A 7,500-nucleotide genomic window follows, 5' to 3' on the forward strand; every position below is an offset into this window, starting at 1 on the left:
CGTTGCACCGGAGGCAGGGCGCGTTGCAGCGTTGGCTGGGGGCCGTTGCAACGGATGCTGGACGCGGTGCAACGGATGCTGGGGTCCGTTGCAACGGAGGCAGGACGCCATGCAACGTTGGCCGTGGCCGTTGCACCGGAGGCAGGGCGCGTTGCAGCGTTGGCTGTGGCCGTTGCAACGGAGGCAAGTCGCGTTGCAACGTTGGCTGGGGGCCGTTGCAACGGAGGCAGGTCGCATTGCAACGTTGGCTGGGGGCCGTTGCAACGGATGCTGGTGCGGTGCAACGGATGCTGGGGTCCGTTGCAACGGAGGCAGGTCGCGTTGCAACGTTGGCTGTGGCCGTTGCAACGGAGGCAGGTCGCGTTGCAACGTTGGCTGGGGGCCGTTGCAATGGATGCTGGGCGCGGTGCAACGTTGGCTGGGGTCGTTGCAACGGAGGCAGGGCGCCATGCAACGTTGGCCGTGGCCGTTGCACCGGAGGCAGGGCGCGTTGCAGCGTTGGCTGGGGGCCGTTGCAACGGATGCTGGACGCGGTGCAACGGATGCTGGGGTCCGTTGCAACGGAGGCAGGACGCCATGCAACGTTGGCCGTGGCCGTTGCACCGGAGGCAGGGCGCGTTGCAGCGTTGGCTGTGGCCGTTGCAACGGAGGCAAGTCGCGTTGCAACGTTGGCTGGGGGCCGTTGCAACGGAGGCAGGTCGCATTGCAACGTTGGCTGGGGGCCGTTGCAACGGATGCTGGTGCGGTGCAACGGATGCTGGGGTCCGTTGCAACGGAGGCAGGTCGCGTTGCAACGTTGGCTGTGGCCGTTGCAACGGAGGCAGGTCGCGTTGCAACGTTGGCTGGGGGCCGTTGCAACGGATGCTGGCGCGGTGCAACGGATGCTGGGGTCTGTTGCAACGGAGGCAGGGCGCGTTGCAACGTTGGCCGTGGCCGTTGCAACGGAGGCAGGTCGCGTTGCAACGTTGGCTGGGGGCCGTTGCAACGGATGCTGGCGCGGTGCAACGGATGCTGGGCGCGGTGCAACGGATGCTGGGCGCGGTGCAACGGTGGCAGGTCGCGTTGCAACGTTGGCCGTGGCCGTTGCACCGGAGGCAAGGCGCGTTGCAACGTTGGTCGTGGCCGTTGCAACGGAGGCAGGTCGCGTTGCAACGTTGGCTGGGGGCCGTTGCAACGGATGCAGGCGCGGTGCAACGGATGCTGGGCGCGGTGCAACGGATGCTGGGCGCGGTGCAACGGTGGCAGGTCGCGTTGCAACGTTGGCCGTGGCCGTTGCACCGGAGGCAGGGCGCGGTGCAACGTTGGCCGTGGCCATTGCAACGAAGGCAGGGCGGCATGCAACGTTGGCTGGGGGCCGTTGCAACGGATGCTGGCGCGGTGCAACGGATGCCGGGGTCCGTTGCAACGGAGGCAGGGCGCGTTGCAACGTTGGCCGTGGCCGTTGCAACGGAGGCAAGTCGCGTTGCAACGTTGGCTGGGGGCCGTTGCAACGGATGCTGGCGCGGTGCAACGGATGCTGGGCGCGGTGCAACGGATGCTGGGCGCGGTGCAACGGTGGCAGGTCGCGTTGCAACGTTGGCCGTGGCCGTTGCACCGAAGGCAGGGCGCGGTGCAACGTTGGCCGTGGCCGTTGCAACGGAGGCAGGTCGCGTTGCAACGTTGGCTGGCGGCCGTTGCAACGGAAGCTGGCGCGGTGCAACGGATGCTGGGGTCCGTTGCAACGGAGGCAGGGCGCGTTGCAACGGTGGCAGGTCGCGTTGCAACGTTGGCCGTGGCCGTTGCACCGGAGGCAGGTGATGCAAGTGCATATTTGCTTTATTAGTTAGTTAGTTTAGTTAGTTTTAGCTTAATTTCACTTATTTTCTCTAAATAAACAAGTCCTTTTATGAGTTTTGTTTCCATGCATGAGAATACCAAGGAATATGTTGATTCTAGCCAAATTCATGCAAATGATTTAAGGAATGCATATATGAATGAGTATGAATGAATCTCATGAAATTTATTGCATGAATTGGTAAGACTTTGAAGCTATTTCCCTTGTTGATGATAGGTGATGAAACAAGGAAGCATGGAAGCAAGAATGATGCAAGCTGGGCAAGAAGTTGGCGTTGCCAACTTGGATATAATGGGCGTTGTTCTTGCCAACGCCAGGAAGAGGAGTTGGCGTTGCCAACTTGGAAATAGGGGGCGTTTTTATGGACAACGCCAGGCAACCAAGAAGCAAAGTTGGCGTTGCCAACTTGAGGAATGTGGTGCGTTGTTGAGCATAACGCCAGGCAGCCTTGGAAGAGAAGTTGGCGTTGCCAACTTGAAGAATAGGCTGAGTTGTTGAAGACAACGCCCACACACACAAGGAACTTGGCCCTGGAGGAAGAGCTGGCGTTGCCAACTCTAGAACCACGTTGCCAACGCCCACACACACAAGGAACTTGGCCCTGGAGGAAGAGCTGGCATTGCCAACTCTAGAACCACGTTGCCAACGCCCACCCAAGCAATCTTGAGGAACTAATTTGGAGCCTCGAGCACGTTGCCAGCCTAGAGATGAGGGGCGTGTTTGAGGACAACGCAGGCTAACAATGCCACACAATCAAGCTTGGCCCTGGAAGAAAAGTAGCTGGCGTTGCCAACTCAAGATGGGCGTTGCCAACGCCACACAACCAAGCAACTTTGGCACCATAGGAAGCAAGCTCGAGCACGTTGCCAACGTGCTACTTCACTGGCGTTATTCAAGGCAACGCCAGAAATGGGTGCTTGGCTAGGCACCAAGTCTTGGTGCCAACCAGGTTGCCAACGCTCAATGGCCGCACCAACCAGGTTGCCAACGCCCAATGGCCGCACCATTCACGTTGCCAACGCCCACAAGCCTTGCCATGCACGTTGCCAACGCCAAAATCAAGTTGCCAACGCCAAGCCTTGCCAACCAAGTTGCTAACGCCAGGGAGAGGCATCATTCACGTTGCTAACGCCCACAAGCCTCACCATTCACGTTGCTAACGCCCACAAGCCTCACCATTCACGTTGCCAACGCCCACAAGCCTTGCCATGCACGTTGCCAACGCCAGGAAGCAAACTTGGAGCCTTGAGAAAGGCTCGAGCACGTTGCCAACGTGCTGAAGAGAAGGAGTGTTCATCAACAACGCCAGGAAATGGTGATGCACGTTGCTAACTTGGAATATATGGGGCGTTATCCACAACAACTCCAACAAGGCAGCCTGAACATGTCCACTTCAATGGAAGATATCTTGAGCTACAGAGATCCAAATTGAGTGCTTCCAGTTGCGTTGGAAAGCTAACATTTAGAGCTTTCCAACCATATATAATAGTCTATGGTGGAGCACAAGATTGGAGCCAAACCAGAGTCATCTTTAGGCCCTAAAAACAAGAACATGAAGTGAAATTCAAGGGAGCTAGAGATGAGCCCTGGAGGGGGGGCACGAGCACGTTGCCAACGTGCATTAAGGGGGCGTGTTTTGCAACAACGCCAGCCCCAAGCCCCTGCCTTGGGAGGCTAGGCACGAGCACGTTGCCAACTTGGAGAAGAAGGTGCGTTTTTGGCAACAACTTGGCAGCTTGACCTTACCTTCTTTGAGGAAGCATAACTTGAGCTAGGAAAGTCCAAATGAGGTGATTCCAGTGGCATTGAAAAATAGACATCAAGAGCTTTCCAATGATGTATAATAGTCCATATTGAGGCAGAAGGTTGACACTCAAATTCTGGGCTACATTTAGCATGAAAGAAGAGCCAAGAAGAGGAAAAGCAAGTTGTTAGCAACAACTTGGGCTAGCAACGCCCAAATCTCACACTTCACTTCCAGGAAAATGGCATGCACGTTGCCAACGTGCCTTAAGCCTGGAGTTATTTCCAATAACGCCCCTCAATGGGCCAGAAAGGTTGCTAACTTGCTTTGCTTCCTCTATTCCTCACAAAGGCCAAAAACTTCATCAATTGAGCCAAGAATTGAACAATGAGAAAGCCCACATTGCTAGTCCCAAATTGAAGATCTCTGAAGGAGTTTTAGAGTAGTATAAATAGAAGAGATTGATGTACTTGTAGGGGACTTTTGACACTTTTACTTTTACTCTTTGACACTTAGACATTTTTACACTTTTTAGCACTTGTATTGGAGAATTCTTTGGTACTTCCGGGAGGAGAACCAGAGAGCTATTTTGGGTTCTTCTTGGGAACTTTTCTTCTTGATTTTTCTTAAGCTTTAAGCATTTTCCTTACTCTTCATCATCTTTCTTTATACTTAGCTTAATTTTCATTCATGGCAATTGTTGTTAATATTGGAGCTATGATTCACTAAACCCCATTCATTAGGGGGATGAGCTCTGCTTGTTGAAATGAGTTGGTGAATTCATCTCTTCCTCCTCAATTTTAGTGGTTGATCTAAAGAGGGAACTCTTGTTCTTCAAAGATTCAACCACCATCGAGAGAGGGGTTAATCTATATGAATTATGTGGTGAATTTGAGGAAGGAGCCACATAATTCAGTTTAGAGTTCATCCTTTCATGATTTCCTTAATCAATACATCTTGGTTAGTATGTGAGATGTAACTCTCCTTGGTTGAGATTATGGGAATTGTGTGGCTGGATTAGAAAGGAGCTTCATCTCTTCTCATGAACAAATAGATCACGAGAGTGGCATTTGGTTATGTTGAGAGAAATTGAATCACCAAGAGATTGGGATTCAATTACCCACTTGCCATGGATCTACACCATGATTGAGAAGGATTTGACTAACATCAATTCATGATAACTTGCATCTCTGATCCCTAATGATCCTCTCTATCATCAATCCTTATTTCTTTTGCTTCTAGTTGTTTAATTTCCCACAACCCAATTCCCTTCTACATTCTGTCAATTTACTCTTCTTGTCATTTACATTTTGCTCCTTTAATTCTTGTCATTTATTCTTATGTTCTTTAAATTTCTGCACCCTTTAATTTCTTGCCATTTATCATTCATGTTATTTAAGTTTCTTGCAATTTAAGTTTCAGCTATTTACTTTCAGTTTATTTCTATATTCTTGCTCTTAATTGCCATTTAAATTCCTGCAACTATGTTCAAAAGTCACATTACTCATAAAATCAAAATTGTGTCTGCTTGACTAAACTTTCCATTTAACTAAAGTTGCTTGATCTACCAATCCTCGTGGGATCGACCTCACTCCTAGTGAGTCTTATTACTTGATACGACCCGGTATACTTACCGGTTACACGTAAATCTTAATTTTTACGTATCAGCAGGGCGCGGTGCAACGTTGGCTGTGGCCGTTGGAACGGAGGCAGGTCGCGTTGCAACGTTGGCTGGGGGCCGTTGCAACGGATGCTGGCGCGGTGCAACGGATGCTGGGGTCCGTTGCAACGGAGGCAGGGCGCGTTGCAACGTTGGCCGTGGCCGTTGCAACGGAGGCAGGTCGCATTGCAACGTTGGCTGGGGGCCGTTGCAACGGATGCTGGCGCGGTGCAACGGATGCTGGCGCGGTGCAACGGATGCTGGGCGCGGTGCAACGGTGGCAGGTCGCGTTGCAACGTTGGCCGTGGCCGTTGCACCGGAGGCAGGGCGCGGTGCAACGTTGGCCGTGGCCGTTGCAACGGAGGCAGGTCGCGTTGCAACGTTGGCTGGGGCCGTTGCAACGGATGCTGGCGCGGTGCAACGGATGCTGGGGTCCGTTGCAACGGAGGCAGGGCGCGTTGCAACGTTGGCTGTGGCCGTTGCAACGGAGGCAGGTCGCGTTGCAACGTTGGCTGGGGGCCGTTGCAACGGATGCTGGCGCGGTGCAACGGATGCTGGGCGCGGTGCAACGGTGGCAGGTCGCGTTGCAACGTTGGCCGTGGCCGTTGCACCGGAGGCAGGGCGCGGTGCAACGTTGGCCGTGGCCGTTGCAACGGAGGCAGGTCGCGTTGCAACGTTGGCTGGGGGCCGTTGCAACGGATGCTGGCGCGGTGCAACGGATGCTGGGGTCCATTGCAACGGAGGCAGGGCGCGTTGCAACGGTGGCAGGTCGCGTTGCAACGTTGGCCGTGGCCGTTGCACCGGAGGCAGGGCGCGGTGCAACGTTGGCTGTGGCCGTTGCAACGGAGGCAGGTCGCGTTGCAACGTTGGCTGGGGGCCGTTGCAACGGATGCTGGCGCGGTGCAACGGATGCTGGGGTCCGTTGCAACGGAGGCAGGGCGCGTTGCAACGTTGGCCGTGGCCGTTGCAACGGAGGCAGGTCGCGTTGCAACGTTGGCTGGGGGCCGTTGCAACGGATGCTGGCGCGGTGCAACGGATGCTGGGCGCGGTGCAACGGATGTTGGGCGCGGTGCAACGGTGGCAGGTCGCGTTGCAACGTTGGCCGTGGCCGTTGCACCGGAGGCAAGGCGCGGTGCAACGTTGGCCGTGGCCGTTGCAACGGAGGCAGGTCGCGTTGCAACGTTGGCTGGGGGCCATTGCAACGGATGCTGGCGCGGTGCAACGGATGCTGGGGTCCGTTGCAACGGAGGCAGGGCGCGTTGCAACGTTGGCCGTGGCCGTTGCAACGGAGGCAGGTCGCGTTGCAACGTTGGCTGGGGGCCGCTGCAACGGATGCTGGGCGCGGTGCAACGGATGCTGGGCGCGGTGCAACGGTGGCAGGTCGCGTTACAACGTTGGCCGTGGCCGTTGCACCGGAGGCAGGGCGCGGTGCAACGTTGGACGTGGCCGTTGCAACGGAGGCAGGTCGCGTTGCAACGTTGGCTGGGGGCCGTTGCAACGGATGCTGGCGCGGTGCAACGGATGCTGGGCGCGGTGCAACGGTGGCAGGTCGCGTTGCAACGTTGGCCGGGGCCGTTGCACCGGAGGCAGGGCGCGGTGCAACGTTGGCCGGGGTCGTTGCAACGGAGGCAGGGCGGCGTGCAACGTTGGCCACGGCCGTTGCAACGGAGGCAGGGCGGCTTGCAACAGACGGTGGGCGCGTTGCAACGCATGCTGGGCGCGATGCATCGTTGGCTGCTAGCGTTGCAACGGAGGCTGGGTTTGGTGCATCGTTGGCTGGGAGCGTTGCAACGGAGGCACCGGCCGGTGCACGGCCGTTGCAACGGAGGGGCCAAATTTTCATATCTCACAATTGGCTTGTGCAATTTTCCTGAAATTTTGAGGGAACCTTGGTAATATTATTTAAAGGCTGCACAAAAAAATCCAGGTCAAAAATCGCACTTTTGCTCTGTTTTTCATTTTTTTTGAATTTCCTGCTTTTCGGGTGGGAAAAAAATCGGCAAAAAAAATCCACACGGTGTAAATTCACCAAATTTGGTGGATGGAAAGATCTTATTTTTCTAGAGATTGTCGCAAAAAACGGCGTAAAAATTCGACTTCTAGAGCAGTTTCCTCGAGTATGTCTCCTCACGGAAAAGGATGTCTACCCGTGGCACTTTGGTAATGGCTCGGCAGCCTATTATAGGGGGGAGGGGTGTCGTGCTGCCAAAACTCGAGTTGCCCAAAGGCTTGCTGGGCGCAATGCCAGCAAGATGCACGATG

Source organism: Arachis stenosperma, chromosome 10 (genome assembly GCF_014773155.1).
Source record: "Arachis stenosperma cultivar V10309 chromosome 10, arast.V10309.gnm1.PFL2, whole genome shotgun sequence".
Taxonomy (NCBI): domain Eukaryota; kingdom Viridiplantae; phylum Streptophyta; class Magnoliopsida; order Fabales; family Fabaceae; genus Arachis; species Arachis stenosperma.